The sequence below is a fragment of the Dendropsophus ebraccatus genome, chromosome 9 (genome assembly GCF_027789765.1).
Source record: "Dendropsophus ebraccatus isolate aDenEbr1 chromosome 9, aDenEbr1.pat, whole genome shotgun sequence".
NCBI classification, from domain to species: Eukaryota; Metazoa; Chordata; class Amphibia; order Anura; family Hylidae; genus Dendropsophus; species Dendropsophus ebraccatus.
Genome location: NC_091462.1, coordinates 51,982,756 through 52,001,702, shown reverse-complemented (window position 1 = coordinate 52,001,702; position 18,947 = coordinate 51,982,756). Strand labels below are relative to the sequence as shown.

Sequence of the window (18,947 nt, the reverse complement as noted above, 5' to 3'; positions counted from 1 at the left end):
GCATGTCACTGTCACTGGTTAAAGAGCTGTAATTTGTTAGGCACTAACAATTGGATATTAGGGACACCAGAATACCTGTGGCTTTAGAGATTTCTCCTATTTCGTATTCTAACCATCGCAATTTGTTCCTTGTCAAATCCCTTATATCCTCACATTTGTCCAGTTTACTGCTTCTGCCACATTGTAACATACACAGTTGAGTCACATTATTGTGACCACAAGCTAGTATTCAGAGTGTCTACCATGTGAAACATTAACAACAGTTAAATGGGCTAAAAGTGGCTCAATAAGGTTCTGGTATCTGGAGTCATGCTGACTGCAGTGCATCCCACAGCTGCTGGAGGATCCATAGAGCAAACGTGATGATCAAGGTGGTCCCTCAGATGCTTAAAGCGACTCTGTACCCACAATCTGACCCCCCCCCCCCCCAAACCACTTGTACCTTCTGATAGCTGCTTTTAATTCAAGATCTGTCCTGGGGTCCGTTCGGCAGGTGATGCAGTTATTGTCCTAAAAAACTACTTTTAAACTTGCAGCCCTGTGCCCAACGGCCAGGGCTTAGAGTTTGTATGCATTAGGCTTGCACCACCCCTCCATCCCCTTCTCCCCACCCTCTTCATCGTAAGGAATGCCACTGGAACATTTTCTCCTGTGTGAACATTGCACAGATGCCTTAATGATCCAGCCCATGTTCAGTATTCACACAGCTGAAGAATAGGTGAATACTTGCCTGGAGCATTCCTAATGATGAGGAGGGCGGGCACGGGGCTGACAGTTTAAAAGTTGTTTTTTAGGACAATAACTGCATCACCTGCCGAACGGACCCCAGGACAGATCTTGGATTAGAAGCAGCTATCAGAAGGTGCAAGCGTTTTTTTGTTTGTTTGTTTTTTTTTGGGGGGGGGGGGGTGAGATTGTGGGTGCAGAGTTGTTTTAATTTGGTTCAAATCTAGGAAATTAGGGGGCTAGAGCAGTAGTTGAAAGTCTTGATCATAGTCTTCCAACCAATGTCAGACTTTTCCAGCTGTATGGCATGTTGTGTTGCTGTAAGATTCCACAGTATGCCATGAAAACATCCCCCAGATCACACTGCTGCCACCACAAACTTGTGTTCTTCCCGCAATGGTGGAAGGGGGTTTATTTCTCGCGTCAACATATGTTTAGTGAAGCCAATATTGCCAATCAGTGGGGGTTCAGTCACGAACTGAAGCTTTTTTTTACTGATGCAAAGTGCAGTGACCATCAATCTGCTTTGGAGCCCCATACGCAGTAGTGTTTGCTGAACTGTTGTTTGAGACACACACCTAGTAGCCCCTGGTTTGGAGGTGTGCTGCTCCACTGTAGCGTGTTGGTCCCAATACCATACAGGTACATTACAATATACAGTGCTGGGTGGAGGATCCTCTGTCTTCTAGTGCATGGAATCTCGGCCACTTCATACAGCCATTTGTACATAGGGTATATTCAAATGTAAAAGATGTGTTGCAATAAAGTTAATGCCTGTCCTATGTAACTGAAAAAGGTTTGCATGGGTCATGGGTCACTTATTGTTCCCTTCTAGTCTAACCCACTTTCCAATCTGGTTACAATAACTTGTTCAATTATTTTAACCAATGGCCGCATGTCCTAACCTGTAACTATAGAACCCTATAGTGCACACATAACTACTACTAAGCTGGAGGCAGTCAATATAGCTGACATTACATGTATACATGGCTTGTCATGCAGCAGTTCTACAAATCTGAATAAACATTTGCATAACAATACAGGAGTACATAAACTGGCTGGTAATCTGTTTCTGGAACAGCTAGGTGACAACCCCAACCCTCATATGTGTAGTAGTTTACCTATATTGGTTGTCACTGGCATTTTTGGAATAAGCTTAATAAAATATATATCCATCAATAGGCGAACTGGGTTCTTGCTAGATGACTAAACAGCGTACTTTACTATATGTGTAGAAACCCATTTACACAACATCTCTATTTAATCTATTTCTGCTTGACCAATCTGAGCAGCATTTTGCTGGGGGCTCCTTATGACAACGTGAATGCATTTCCTATGGATAGACATGCATTTCCTATGGACAAAATAAATGCTTTAGTGGGCAGTGGGGGCTATCCTATACAATAACACAAAGACTGAATGCACTAAACCTCTAAAGATTTAAAAGGAACTTTACTGTCTAAAGGAACTACCGCCAATGTGGAGTATAAAATTAGGCTATTTCCGTTCATGCCCCAATAGCTTTACAGTGCATTTGTCATCATAGATTAACATAGAAATATCAACGTTAAAACCTGGTAAATGGGTTAATGAATGGAGGGTACATCGGGAATGGATAAAACCTCATTCACAAGGCATAGAGAATTCACAGAGAATGTCATATGGTTTTCATACAATACAGTATTACATTGTCAGGACAGGGAGGTACGGACACAACAAGACAGTGGGCCCTGAGTCTGAACCCACCCACTGTCCCTACCTACTTGCCTCAGTTGGCCCTAGGCGGCCGTGGACAACCACAGAGGCATTCCCTACGCTGTATATGTGGAACACTCAACAGGACAGACAAACAAACACAATAAGGACAGTCAGCGAGCCAAGTCAGAACCAAACAGACAACGCTGTACAAAATCAGCAACCAATCGGATAGTCAAGTAGTCAGGCGGGAGGTCGGATAACAAGTCGAGCAAACAGAGAGATTAGGAATGGGTATCACAGGAGCAGACAGGGAAGCTGGGACCAGGGAGTTAACCTAATAGCCAGCAATCAGTAAATGACCGCTGGCTCTTTAAATACTAGACCAGGAGCCCGAACCAGAACATCATTGGTCCGGACTCCTGAGTCTTCATTATGTGCACCTTTTACACTGCAGAGCGAGTAACAGTGACATCTGTCAAACACCGCTCAGCTGAGCGGCCGTGTGAACGGAGCCTGCGGCGTCCCTGGTTACTAGGGACGCTGTCGGGTATCCGTGACGTCACCCGGGAGGACGCTGGGAGGCGGCGCCGCGGCCCAGAGGCTGAGGACGGCGCTGGATCCTAGTCATGTAAGTTCCTGACATACATACTATATTTTTCAGCGTATAAGCTGACCCTCAACTTTTCCAGTTAAAATATAGAGTTATACAAGTAGGATACAAGGGAGGACCAGATGGGTGAAAAAGTTGTGTTTTTCGGGGCACAGCACCACTCTGTATCTGTATCTCTTCTTTTTATACCCCGGACACCCCCACACAGAGTAAAACTGGCGGCCGGCCTCTGTGTCATACTGGCAGTCTATGGGAGGTTCGCACGCTTCCTCTTCTTCCAAGCTGAAAGTAGAGATGAGCGAACTGCTCGGACTTTTGGTCTGAAAGCAGTTCGCTCTCTTATCGTGTCTTTGATCCCGGCCGCATAGTTGCGCTCACGGGAACATGCGGCCAGGATATTCCAGGAAATCGCTGTTGAATTCCCTGGAATATCCTGGCCGCATATTCAGGGGATCGCAACTATGTGGCCGGGATCAAAGGCATGATAATAGAGCGCCGATGCCGTCGGACCAAAAGTCCGACGGTCCGCTCATCCCTGGCGGAGAGGCGCAGAGAGAGGAGGCGCGCGAGCCTCCCATAGACTGTCAGTATGACATGGAGGCTGGCGGGATTCCACAGCAGAATTTTACTCTGTGTAAACTGGCCCTTAGTGTACAGAATTCTTTGCGTTGCTTCCTAGTTCCTTTGCAACTACTTCCTAGTAATCCAAGCCCACCGACACGTCGCATTGCTCAATCAAAAGATGTTACTGTGGTTTGGGAATATGTCCTGAAGATATCTGTGCTGATGGTCAGCTAACCGGTCCTAATAACGCTCACTATTCAAGGATGGTGGCATAATGACCAATAGTCCTAGGGCACGTCAGGAAAATGCTCTCCAGACTATGACATCGCCACCACTGGCCTGTTGAACCCCAATGCTTTATCCATGGAATATGGCCTCATGCAGTTTATGCAGCATGCAGAGCCAGCTAGCCCCAGATTCATTGGGAAGCAAGACTTGTCACTAAAGACGACTTTCTGCAATGTGTCAAAGGTTCACTGACGTCTTCCCTTGGCCCATGAGAGGCATTGTTTGTGATCATGCCAGGTCATCAGGGGCAATATTGTTGGTCTTCAGACAGTGATTGATTTAACCAAGGTATGTTGCTTGCTTAGAGTGGAAATATGTGTTTCATGTCCTGCTGCTGTACTGCTGGCTCAGGTGTTCCACTGTGGTATGCCACTGCTGAGATACCAAATGTGCTACTGTTTTGTCTTCTGCCAGACATCCAGTCTTGTACACTCTTGATACTGTTTGTCAGGAACAGCCAACACGTGCCGCTGTTTCAGAAATACTGGTGCCACATCTTCAGTCCCCAAAAATGTACTGACTCACTCACTTAATTGTGGTTATTTGAGTCTCACCATGTTTATCTAGAAAAAAGCAAATGTTGCCTTTTGCTGTGTAGCACAGAGGTCTATACATTATCTGAAACTGAGTGCGACACAGCTACAATATGGCATTACGTTATTGGTCACAAGATGTCAGAAGCCAGCTTTACTAATGCAGTGTACGGACACCTTTATAAGGACAGTATAAGGACACCTTTATTCATTGTTCACGAGCATACTGCCAACTGTATGTAAAAATGTGGTGTGAATAGAGTCTCAGATAACCTGAAGAAAAAACACATTTACAATCAATTGTACCACTGTCACAAATCACTGAACCAAAGATAAAAACCTAAATAATAAAATGTATCAGATTGCTTATTTCAGTTTCAACATGGCTCTGAAAAATGAGATCTGAAATAGAAGAGCTGCTATGGGCGACTGCTTCACACAGAGATTCAAAGAACATGTGCATGGCTCCGGGACCCAAGGAACACAAAGGGCACAATACCTGGGCCATACATATTTCCCTCTGGCTCTGCACTAGACATTACACTATACACATACTACACACTATACATGTAGGACACCAGACTATCCATATACATGGCACTGCAGGGGCACAGGAGTTGTCACAATCAGTAGTGACTATAACATGTAAGGATTTTGTTAGAGGGATGGCTCTCCCTCGATCAGGTCATTGGAGTCCCTTTTTTAACTAAAAATTATTTTACTTCACAACAACCATAATCAAAACAATCTACATAATAAAAGTGAAGGGGTTATTCCAAGGTTAAAAGTTTTTCCCTATCCACAACATAAGTAGCTGATTGAAGAAAGTTCCAATGACCAGACCGTCACCAATCACAAGAACAGAAGCTTTGCCCTTAAATGATTGGGATAGCAGCATGCAAACTGAGCCACTGCTCCATTCATTCCCCATGGGACTTCTGAACACAGCTGAATGCTCAACAATGTTTGGAAGTTTCACAAGGAGTGCATGCGGTGATGGCCAGCCATGCATGCAGCATTCACTCAGGGGACGTAACATTGGGAACCAGCTAGTTATCCCCTATACTTTATAGGGGACATTTATGAAGACCGGCATACTTGTTAAATTAGGTCCCTCCCCAAATTGCCCAGCGGGATTCACTAAGAGCCTCTTAGTGAAACTGGCCTGACAAGGCCATGCCTCCTCCCCGCATAGGCGGATGGGGGATACAGCAGGTGTATATCAAGAAGAAGAAGAGGCGAATCTGCACCTTCTCCCTGGCGTACGCAAGTGGCGCAGCCTTCATAAATGTCCCCCTATATGTTTAACTGTGTAAAATACTTTGGGTTGTAAAGGGCATTTATATGTCCATTTTAGAGCGGTTCTGACCTGATCAAACACAGTCATAAAATACAAAACCATTCCATTCAGTGACAGCTGATGTCTTTACTTCTGCATCTTGCCCTGGCAGCCATGACACCTTCTTCTGACACATGCAGACTTTACCGTCCAGACAGCTTTGGCCCCCTCACCACTACAGCAAACCCCATCCACTATAGCAACACAAACTTCCACCCTCTAATACCACTAGCCTGCTGCTACAACCAACAATATGCCTGCTGCTATATGTGTTACCATTACTGTATCAATAGTATGTTGAAAAAAGCTCAAAATACTACACTCCAGATATAACAGAGGACAATAATAGAGATAGCAACAGAAGGTTACTCACTAAATAATTTGCAGACCAAACTGCTAAAATAATATTGAATATTCCATATTATAAACCTACCCATGGGATAGGTTATAAATATCTGATCATGGGTTCAACCACTGGAAGTTGGAATCCCACTGACCATGAGATCAGAGGTCCCTCGTTCACTTAGTGAATAAGGCTGCAGCAGACAAACTTCACCCCTTCTCCAATAATTCTCTATGAGACCTCTATGAACATTGCTAAGTACAGTGCTTTGCTACGTTCAGAAGTGCCATACACAATGGGACACAGAAACCCTATACTTTTTTTTTGGGGGGGGGGTCCCAGAAGTCAGATACTTATCACCTGTTATGTAGATAGGTGATTGGTTTAAAGATTGGGATAACCACTTTAATTCAGACCTCAAAACAGACCAAAAGACCCCCCCGCCCCCTCTTCAGACACTGCTCCCACAAAAAACAAGTCCTCATTTAGAGGAGCCAAAAAGTCTTTGGCAGACTCGGCCTATCCATGGAATGCATGATCATCTATTCAATTGAATAATCTTTACATTAGGCTTCATTTCTCCTACAGCAGTCCCTATTGCATGCGTAACCATCCGCAGTTTTGCTTGGAGTTTAGAATTAAATAAACAATATAGCAAATAAAGAGAAGGTGTTGTCTTGCACATTTAGCAAACCTGTCAGCAGGCTCGGACTGGCCCACAGGGGAGCAGGGCAATCCCCCGGTGGGCCCCTGAGCAGGAGGTCTGCATCCCTGTTTAGCAGCTTCAGGATGACATATAATCCCCCAGTTAGTTTCATGGGACTTCACCTTTCAAGAAACTTAAGTGGACGGCTGTGCTGTTTGCATACAGCAGGGATGGGGAACCTTCAGCCATCCAGCAGTTGCAAAACTACAACTCCCATCATGCCTGGACAGCTCCTATACACTAGAACAGGGATGGGGAACCTTCAGCCTTCCAGCTGTTGCAAAACTACAACTCCCATCATGCCTGGACAGCTCCTATACACTAGAACAGGGATGGAAAAGCTTTGGCCTTCAGGCTGTTGCAAAACTACAACTCCCACCAGTTAGTAACAGTGAGCGAGCATTGCTGGTCACATACACAGCACTGTGGAAATTCGCTATAGTAATGTGAAAGGTTTGGCACTGGGTATTTCTGTTGTATGTAGGGTGGGCCCCTAGCATAAAATATTCCCTGGTGGGCCCAAGGTACCCCAGTCCAACACTGCCTGTCAGTCATAGATGAGTGTATAAACAAATACAGTACACATGGTGCATATAATGGGAGACCACACGGTCTCTGCTCTAGTTCTGAATACCAAAAGATCATGGATAGCTGGAAACTATGTTAGTCACTCTGCTGGATAAGCCACTGTAATGTACAATTGGGGCTGTCACCAAAGTGTTCACCACAAAACACATGGCAGGATATTAAGTATACTGGGACATATTTCAAGATCCATAACTGGACAGCTGAGACCAGTCAAGCACTGTACTCAAGACTAACTTGATTAATAATATACAAGTGTATAGCATAGATATGTGCATGAGTGGAAACCATCTCCACGTGGGCTGTAATGTTAGCGGCTACAAATCTCATCTCTTCAAATCCTTTCTTAGGGTACTATTACACAAAGTGATTTTTGGCCGATTATGGGCAGCTCTGGACAATAATTATTTTGTCTAATAGCAACAATCAGCCGACATGCACAATGTTGGCTGATCGTTGCCTTTCTGCATGAACCCAAATCCCCATAATGATAGCTGCTGCTCTGTGTAAAAGAAGCCAGCAGAGCGCCGCTATCTTCTTTGGCCAACCTGGACGATCCAAACATCATCCGGGCAGCCCTCCCAACAGCTCCTTCCTGCTTGATGTTTGTGCATGTAATAGCAACAGTAAGCGGTTGTCGCTTGCTTGCTCCTAATATCAGGCTAATACGCTCTTAGCCTATGTTCACACACGTCCATTGTTAGTTGTTAGTTGGCGGCTGACCAATAAAAACAGCACTCATTTTGATGGTGTGTGAACACAACCTCATAAAATTCTTTGTGTGATCATAGACCGAACTAAGGTCGAGACTAAGAGACTAAGGTTACAATAACTAAACAATTACAAAGTGACATGGTTAAAAGGTTATCTCCTTGCAGTTTAGTGAGGCTGCTGTGGCTGGATTCATGCAGTGAACAGGGTTGGACGCATAGTGGCCATGCCTTGGTACTGCAGCTCCTGTCCCATTCACTTGAATGACACTCCTGCAGATCAGTGAATGATGGCCTGTCCTAAAGATTAGCCCTCAATCATTTTTGACTGAAAAACCCTTTTCTTTGGATTTTATTTTTAAATCTGCCAGCTGCAATTCATGTGGCAAACTGCTGACACTGTTAGGCCTTATTCACGTCAGCTGAAAGCAGCAGATCGGAAGCTTGGGTAAGCCTCTCTCACTTTGCACTGAAGAATAAAAGCAATTTTCTACATTCTTGAAGCAAAGACGGATATATAAAAGGTGCAGCATATCTCCTGGCCCTAACAGCTATCTTAAGCCTTATTCACACTTTCCGTGTTTCATGGACGACATGGACGTGGAAGGCTGTAGTGTAATCCCCCTCCCTGCACGGCAGCATCTCCAATATAATGCTGGAAGCAGGAACCTGTATGAATACAGTATGAACAGCGCTGTAATGAAGCAGCCAAATGGCTAAGGTCAGATACTCATACAAACACACCTTCAACCATGGGAAATCGTAATCTCTTATTGATTAGAAAATATCATCGCACCCCCTTACTGCCCAACTCCAGAGACTGGAAACAGAGATGAATGCCCAGTCACCCGGTCTACAAATGAGTCTGCAAATGTAAAACTGCTCAACCCACAGAAAAACAACATGTTATCAGACGTGGCCAAAGGTTGAAAAGAGCAAAGGTACATTGATTATACTGTTTGCATACAGTACATTAGGGACAGTTTAGTCTTTAAAGGAATCCGATGATATAAAAGACTTTATGAGAATGTGACCTCTTTACCAAGTATTTGGTATAGTATTATAGTTCATTACTTCATATTTCATATCTTTCAAAGGAACAAATTTCAAAGGAAACTCCCCTCTTTCAGGATCTGCTAGTGACAAGTACCTGTGTGCTGGACAGATGACAAAAATTCTTGAAGAAGTATCCACCCATCACCTGATCAAGTGACAAGTCAGCAGTAATAATACATCTACCAGCTCTATAAGAATCACATTTTCTTAAAGGGGTTTTCCGGGCTTTGTAGTCACAAGTAAGTTTGGCTCATTAAAGAGATAGGGTGCTGATAGAGCTGTGTGTGTGTGGGGGGGGGGGGGGGGGGGGTTGGGTCACCCGTGCCCGCCCCGGTCTGGGGTGCCTCCTGGGCTTGGTCTGAGCTGGATATGTGGGTTGTGTGTGTCTGTTTTGTGCTTATGTCTATACGGGTGAGTGTATATGTGCTTTTTTTGTTAGTTTTTTTCCTTTCTTTTTCTCTGGACCCTGGGTGGATCTAGACCGTGCATAACCCCTACAAGTGTGGTTGGTTGGTAAACCGATGGTCCCGGCTATCCGTACTGATCACAATAAATGGTTTGACGGTTGGCTGGGTTGAAGTGGAATGTGTGGTACTTCTGCAGCGGTTACTGTGGAGTACTGACACTGGTATGTTTAAGAGAAGAGGTCCTCTCGCGCATGCTGGTCGCCTCCTCCCCTAAGGGAGAGGAGGGGGGTGGCGGGCGTAGGCAGGGGGGATTAAGTATGTGAAGGTATTGTGTGGGCAGGGTAGACACGGAGGATGGGTTCACCTGGAGATCTGATGTATTTATGTGGTTTATTTATGTGGTTAATAAGAAGGTGATAAGTTTGTTATAAGTTGTGAAGGTATGGTCCGGCTGGAGTGGCTCAGGGGGCGGGTCTGGGCTGAGAGGGGGGGGAGCCTCCGCGCAGATAGAGAAGGGTAACTATTGCTCATAGTAGGGGGTGGCTTATTGGGGGTCAGATAGGCACCCCAGGATTTTTGGCTAATGAAAAGTTAGGCCGCGGGGAGACTCCACAGCACTTTAAATTGTTGTAAGAGGTCGGTGATATATATTTGGGAAGTATTCTCTGTACTGGGCTCGGAATGGGTTAAGTAAATAATTGTCAGGTGTTTTCTTGTGTATTGGGTATTTGCAAAAGAAATAAAACATGTTATAAATTAAAAAAAAGTTTGGCTCATTAAAGTAAATGAGCATGTTGGCAACCAGTTTTCTTGCTGACAAGATAGCTGACATAGAGCCTGGTGGATACACATAAAACAAGTGTAAGGTCTGAAGTTACCAAAATTATCCTGTTTAACATGTTCTGAAGGCTACTCAAAACATTTTTCATGGCTGTCCACTGTAATATGCATAAATCAGCCTGAGCTTTCTGAGGTATGTACAATGTACTGGACATCTGTATAGAATCCAGAGGACAAGTTTTAATAGAATCACAAATTTGGAGAATCTTAAGCGTGTACACCAGGTAAATGAAGACTCGGAACAATAACTCTAGTAAAGAGAAACAGCAGGAATGAAAGTACACAGAGAAGCAAACCAATAAGCCAGTAGTTGTTACTATTTGTTTAAGCTATAGATTTTATTATCATGCTATAAAGCAGTCCATAAAACACCAGCAATTGATGGCAGAAAGCAGAACACAGTCTATTATACACTCACCGGACACTTTATTAGGTACACCTGTCCAACTGCACGTTACCACTTAATTTCTAATCAGCCAATCACATGGCGGCAACTCAGGGCATTTAGGCATGTAGACATGGTCAAGACAATCTCCTGCAGTTCAAACCGAGCATCAGTATGGGGAAGAAAGGTGATTTGAGTGCCTTTGAACGTGGCATGGTTGTTGGTGCCAGAAGGGCTGGTCTGAGTATTTCAGAAACTGCTGATCTACTGGGATTTTCACGCACAACCATTTCTAGGGTTTACAGAGAATGGTCCGAGAAAGAAAAAACATCCAGTGAGCGGCAGTTCTGTGGGCGGAAATGCCTTGTTGATGCCAGAGGTCAGAGGAGAATGGGCAGACTGGTTAGTGCTGATAGAAAGGCAACAGTGACTCAAATAGCCAACTGTTACAACCAAGGTAGGCAGAAGAGCATCTCTGAACGCACAGTACGTCGAACTTTGAGGCAGATGGGCTACAGCAGCAGAAGACCACACCGGGTGAGGCTACATTTTGCACAAGCTCATTGAAATTGGACAGTAGAAGATTGGAAAAACATTGCCTGGTCTGATGAGTCTCCATTTCTGCTGCGAAATTCGGATGGTAGGGTCAGAATTTGGCGTCAACAACATGAAAGCATGGATCCATCCTGCCTTGTATCAACGGTTCAGGCTGGTGGTGGTGGTGTCATGGTGTGGGGAATATTTTCTTGGCACTCTTTGGGCCCCTTGGTACCAATTGAGCATCGTTGCAACGCCATAGCCTACCTGAGTATTGTTGCTGACCATGTCCATCCCTTTATGACCACAATGTACCCAACATCTGATGGCTACTTTCAGCAGGATAATGCGCCATGTCATAAAGCTAGAATCATCTCAGACTGGTTTCTTGAACATGACAATGAGTTCACTGTACTCCAATGGCCTCCACAGTCACCAGATCTCAATCCAATAGAGCATCTTTGGGATGTGGTGGAACGGGAGATTCGCATCATGGATGTGCAGCCGACAAATCTGCGGCAACTGTGTGATGCCATCATGTCAATATGGACCAAAATCTCTGAGGAATGCTTCCAGCACCTTGTTGAATCTATGCCACGAAGAATTGAGGCAGTTCTGAAGGCAAAAGGGGGTCCAACCCGTTACTAGCATGGTGTACCTAAAAGTGGCCGGTGAGTGTACATTTCCTGCAGATACAGCCCCTTCAATAAGGTGAATGGCTGGGTGTTGGGAGTCAGAACCCTTCTCTTTTTATATTTAAGGTCTTTTCTGTGAATACCCCATACATTTTATAAGGCTGGATAACCCCTTTAAGACTTCGCTGCACTAAAACTAAGAAGTTAAGCCTGATATTTAGAAGAAAGCCCTAACTCTTTACAGTAAACACTCTTCAATCTATGTGAAGTCATGATGTCAAAGTCCTACCTGTCAAACCCATGTTTTTGTCTGGAAAAACAAGACTCGACATGCCACATGATGTGTTTTTATTGCCCCAGGCACACTACTCCAGTCAAATCTTTTGTTGTGTAATATAATCTCAGTCTTCTGTCCTCTTCCTTGGCCATAATGACCTTATCAATGAGGTTGCATGTTAAAGTTGGCCACGTGCATTACATAAATATCCTCTGAACCCTACAATTTTTATGGGACTGGCCAACCATCTGCATGGTGGCCTCCTGACTCTCTCCTGACTACAGATTTAGGAGCTAAGGATCAGGTGGTTGGATCTCAACTTCCCAATCCTTATTTAAGTTGGAGCTAGATGTAATATTAATGCTAAGTCCAGACAATGTCTGGACTCATGGATACAGAAATTCAAACACTGAACGTTCGATTTTGGATAAAGTTGCCGAAGCTGAACATTTTAACAAATTTGCTCAACGCTACTTGCAATGTGCCTTACCCCCCAGTGGTCTTGTTCTGTAAGATTAGAGAAAGAAATTTTTCCCCTATCAATGCTTTGTCAAAAGAAAAGTCCCATAGGATCCATTGCCGATTCTTACAAGATGCATATATTTGCAGTAGAACTTGAATGCAAAAAAAAAAAAATTCAATTGCAGTTTACAACAAAAATTTTCTAATGATCCATAAGTTGTCTCCAGCAATGTGATGGAAAGCAATTGGTATGCCCCTATAATCTTCCATGACAAGACTTAAGAATAAAACTAGACACATAATAGCCTTGCGGCTGGTAGAAGAATGTTAACAGCTGCCTGTTGGTGAAAGACCTCTGCTACCCTTGTGCAATTGGTGCTTTGTTACTGTAAGATATTTAAACAAAGCTTTCAGAACAAATGAGGCATTAATAGTATAGATTCTTCTCTAAGACAAAAAAGAAAAACAACTGAATAAAGCAAAGTGTAGATCTAAAGGGGACATTTAGATAACCTTACAGATGTATTACACAGCCCGAGCTGCTGAGTAAATGAGCACCAATCTCCTACAGAACCTATAACACAGCTTGGTTAATTGATGATTGGTAAAGTGGTAAAACGCCAAAAAAACTTCTATGCTATTATACACTAAATTAAAAATGGCCAAAAAAAAACAAAAAAACAAAAACTGGGCATTTTTTTTAAGCGAATGTACCAGTGGTACATTGCTTTTCTGTTTGTACCAGGAACAGACTGGCACCAGTACAAGGAGGCCGGTGCCGCTGTCCTTTTCTTAAACCGCGGCCCAGTTTCCGTGGTCTATTGCTAAGCACTAATGCATTCTAATGGAGCCGCGTCATAGAGGGGAGGTTGTTTCCTCCCACTGGGGGCAGGCAGACTGCATCCATTGCTTCAGGCCAGGCTGGTGCTCTGTAACAGAACGGCACTGTGTGCAGGAACCGGACTGCGTTTCAAAGAATGGACTGCGGCATTGGCAACCCTGTGTCTGTCTAAAAACAGAAAAGCAATGTACTGCTGGTACATTCGCTTTAAGTCCAAAAATGCACCCTAGAACTGAATAGATTTCACTGTCAATAAACTTTTAGGCGATCTTATATGTTAACTTGTATTTATATTGAAGGTAAAGATTAGTTTCTACCTCCACAATATTTTGTGTACGCTAGGACAGAAATGTTGTGATGAGGGAGTACACCACAGAGTGATTGTTATTGACTTTTTCTATTAATTGTGATTGTCATTCCATCTAGTAAATCTAGTTGTATTATACTCCACCACACTTTGTTTAACTTGGCAACATCATGATGGTCCAAGTTATTTCTACTTCCCAAAACATATTTCACTCAGGCTACAAATGTAGCAAACGTTAACTTGACATTTATCGCTTTACACACAATGATGCAGCAAACTTTAAAGTGTTTAAAGTTTTTAAAAAAAATCCTGTTGACGTGTCATACAAATGTCAAAAGTTTTGAATTCCTAACAAAAGAGGAAAAGTCTATAGATATAGAACCCCTTTAAGAACATTGAGAGGGAATCATTACTTAAAATGCTTGTGGGTGTAATCCATCATTTTCAGACTTAAAGAGGCTGCCCGCCTTTAACAAGATTTTTTAGAAAGCATTGCACTATAATATAGGACTTGCTGATAGAGGGTATCTTCTTTGAACCCCTGACATGAGGTCTAATGGGGGTGTTCCTAGTATACAGTGGTTATTAGGAGTGAACAATTCTCCACCAGTAAAGGACGACTATTAAACTGGGGATGGAAGTGCTCAAGGCTCGATGATGCAAAGATGGCTACAAAGGCTAGCAGTCTACACAACCACACAGAAGAACTACTGTAGTACTGCAGCCATGTACAGAGATTACCACATCTATTTCTGTCTTTGTTGTGGCCCATAGTCTAACTTAAGTAAGTTTTTGAAGGGTATGAGGAAACTCATGCAAACACAGGGAGAACATACAAACTCCATGCATATGCTGCCCTGGCTGGATTGCTACCCTGGACCCTAGTACTGAAGGCCATAGTGCTAACCACTGCGCCACTGTGCTGCCCATTATTGGCAAAGATCATGCTGACTACAACAGAAAGGTGTCACAATGCACAATGTATCCCAGCTTGCTGTACGGCCACAGACTAGTCAGACCTGTCCATCTCCAAAAGCCTACAATGTGGACATGAGCATCAGAACTGGACCACAAAGCAATGGAAGTAAAAAGTCTGGTCTGATGAATCACATTTGCTTTTATATTATGTGAATTAATGGCTTTGTGGGCATCACATACCAGAGAAAAACATGGCACTAGGGTGCACTATGGGAGGAGAAAATGGCACAGGCAGTGTGATGCCCTGTGCAATATTCTGCTGGAAACCTTGCATCCTGGTATTCACGTAGATATAACTTTGACATGTGCCTACTTCTACCTACACATTGTTGTAAACTAAGGGTGCTATTACATGGGCCAAGAAGGGCCCGATAATAACTGTAAATGAGCGCCGATCTGCTAGATTGGTGCTCGTTTACTGGGCCTATTCCGCGTCCCGATTTTCGTTTAACAAGGGCTGCATGGACATTGTTAGCGATGTCCTTGCAGCCCTTGCTTAAACTTTATACAATACCTATTCAGGCTGCAGGGCTCCTCTTGCAGTCTTCTTCTTCACGGGTCCCGCACGCTCAAGCTACAGAGCGGCCTGTCTCAGCTGACAGGCCGCTCAACCAATCACTGGCCGCGGCGGTCCTGGACAGTGATTGGCTAAGCGGCCTGTCAGCTAAGGGACCCGGGAAGAAGAAGACCGCAAGAGGAGTCCTGCAGCCTGAATAGGTAAGGTAAATCGTCAGTCACCGTCCGCGCACTGCTATTACACGAAGCAATGCGTGGTCGGCGCCGACAATTATAGGTTCAAACCTATATCAAAGATCAACTGATCGTTGTATTTATTCCACAGAATGATAATCGGCCGAATCGGCCCGATTCGGCCAATTATCGCTCCGTGAAATAGGCCCCTAAGACAATCCCTTTCATGACAATGGTATTCCATAATGACAGAGGCCTCTTTCAGCAGCATAACTGAAAGGACTGCAGCAACTGGGCCAGTGCTACATTCTGTCCAGTTTCCCAAGCACAGCACCCACTGTAATTGGTAAAAAAGAGACCATATGACCATTTCATGGGCAAGTCACCAGGCTCACTTTACCATGGGCTGTGTGTTATGTATGGTCGGTGCTGTGACAGAAACATCAGAATTTCATTGTCATGTGTGATAAGCCGCTACTGACACAATGGTGTGAGAGGAAGAAGAACAGAATGCTGGTCCATGTGACTACTACCTGGGCTGTGGATAAAACAATACTATGCAATTCCTATTACTGGACATTTCCAATGCCTACTGAGCAGTGAGAGAGAGCAGCCTGAGAGACAGCTGAGGCCATAGGGCTCCTGAAGAGATGACAGATGAGTACCACCTATGACATGAAGATCACCTGGGTAAATGATGCTGAAGCAGCACCTAGACTAAACAAAGTAAGCGCTAAAGCAGAGTCATCTGAGAAAGTAATGAGTTTTTATACATGAAAATTAGCAGTGTAACCGCATGATCGACAAACACTCAATCACTGATTTGTCAGCTGATTGCTAAGATTGTGCAATGCTAAAAATCGTAGTTGTTTGACTGACATATACAGTATATTCTTATATTATGCATGGGCCTGCCTGTCTAAAACAGTCCTTTGAGACTGTGTTATAGTAAGCCCTTCATGCTGGGGTCCAGTACTAGGACTTGTGACCTTACAGAAGTTCTATGGGGACTCAATTTATATTAAGAGGGACATAACAACCCCCTCTGCTGCCACCAATGTTTTGTGTCAGTTCCTGGACCCCTGCTCTGAAAAAGTATTGCCCCACAGCGCTATGCAGAGCAACCAACCCCCTAACTACCCCGCCTACCCTCCACCGCACTGTATAGTCTTATACAGTACCCAGGGGAGGCTGACAGTAGCTAGCGAGCACAGCGCAGCGAGCAGTAAGTGATATCGCCACTAGCAGAGAGAGGCTGAGGCTCTGTGATATATCAATGGGCAGCCTCCCCCTGGGTACTGTATATAAGAATACACAGGAAGGACCCTACTCTGCATAGCGCTGTGTGGCAGTGCTTCATCACAGCATGGGAACTGAAGGGCTTAGACATGTAACTTCTAAGCACAAGGCCACCTCTCACGCTTGACCCCTCCTACCTGTACAACATTTGTGTAGGATGCATTCAGGGAAGAATTATTTGTCTTCTCCAGCTACAATGGCCGTAGAGGCCCAATAATACAAGGCCTTTCATGTCCATTACTACGTGACAGTATAAGCCTACTATCTGAAACATAATAACATACAGGCACTAACATTTAGCCTTATCACTTGTAGTATTTTTTTTTTATAGATTGAAAAGTATAATGCTGCGTTTACACAGGCGATAATTCACCCAATCAATCGTTTAACGATTTTGAAGCATCAATTTGGTTTTTATAATGATCAGCGTTTAGGTGAATAAATCATTAGAAAAAAGGGTGAATCTTTGAAAGACTGTTTACACCAAGCGATCTGCAAATTTTTAGCGAACGACGATTTAAGATGTTGAAAGATCAACAACATCGCTTGATCGTTCGCTATGTTTACACGGAACAATTATCGCTCAAATGCGATCGTCATTGCGAAAAAATTCGAACGATAATCGTTCTGTGTAAACGCAGCATTGGAATAACATTCTAATAGATACGTTATACTGCCGTCCTGAGACTGACAGCCAGCCAGTTCATTAGCTTTGGATAATATCTAGGTAATGTTAAACCTCGAAGGCAGAAGGACACACCTCATATATTATTCATTTAACATGTCTGAGCTAGCTTGGTTTATGTAGTCTACAATGATGCCAAGTATCTTTATGACCATTTACCCAATATGCTGTCATGACAAAATCCGTAATCTATTGCCTTAGCCCGGAGGATGGGAAAATATACCATACATACAATGTAATGGACTATAAACTCACTACAATTACAGAACACAAATCATCAACGTGCAACTAAGTAGCCATATAGCCAAGTAGCCATATATTGTCATAAGTAGCAGAGCTAGATTTCTTATGCTCACAGTTCATCACAATGTTAGGATGTGTAGTTTTACAACTTCTCGACTATGCGGAAAGCCATCACAACACATTAATATACTCTGTGCTATGTAAGGACACATTACAGAATTCTCACTCATTACAGTCAAAACAGATAGAGATACACAAATACACAGAAGTGTGAGCCTCTCTGGTGTAAAACCTGGCCTTGTCTTATAGACAAAGGAGCCGTATGTCTGTCCCCCAGGTGAATAGCAATCTACAGAGCAGAGCAGCCAAAACTCCCAGCCTCCTGGGACCTTATTCATATGGGGATAATAACAACTGTGAGCAGAGGAAGTGTGAGGAGATAGGGAAATATAACACAACATGATCGGTGCAAGACACACATACCAGACATTGGCAGGTGCTGTCACTTCTTCAGCCTTTCCTGACACATATGATCCGGCACTTTCAGCATTGCGTGGTCAGAGTACGGAGGAATGTGGGAGGCGACAGGAGAACGCTCACCTGCGCCTGTGTGTATCCAGTGACACGGGGACATGAGGAGGGGGAGGGCTAATGACTAGGGCGGAAGCTGCCTCTACAGCTACACAGGTGATTCAACTACAGGTCTGTATGGAAGCCAAAAGGACTAAATACAAACATTAAAGCCAATAGAAAACAGCTAGAACAGTGCTACAGGTAGAAGTGACATACAGTAAAAAGGGAAGGTATACAAACTGCAAAAATGATAAAAGGTATATCCAGTGCAAAAATGATCAAGGAAAGGTATACCCAGTGCAAAAATGATCAAGGAAAGGTATACACAGTGCAAAAATGATCAAGGAAAGGTATACACAGTGCAAAAATGATCAAGGAAAGGTATACACAGTGCAAAAATGATCAAGGAAAGGTATACACAGTGCAAACATGATCAAGGGAAGGTATACACAGTGCAAAAATGATCAAGGGCATTAAAGGAGAAGTCTGTCGATTTATAATATCGGGCAGCCGGCGGGCCCGTGGTAAGCGGCGGGACCAGCCTCGGGACCCCTGCTGGGCTCCGAGTTCTCCAGCACTGACACATCACAACCCGGCTGATGGACAGGCCACTCGGCCAGTTAGTGACTG

General features: G+C 43.9%; 1 protein-coding gene across 2 annotated transcripts in view; it reads right to left on the bottom strand.

Moving 5' to 3' along the window:
- MAP3K13 (mitogen-activated protein kinase kinase kinase 13) overlaps positions 1-18,306 on the bottom strand; it is a 73,047-nt gene extending 54,741 nt beyond the window's left edge. For both annotated transcript variants that reach the window (XM_069983275.1, XM_069983277.1), the window contains exon 1: positions 18,228-18,306. The gene's annotated coding sequence lies outside the window, so the exon portion shown is untranslated. The remainder of the gene's footprint in view (positions 1-18,227) is intronic.
- Between the last annotated feature and the right edge of the window lie 641 nt (positions 18,307-18,947).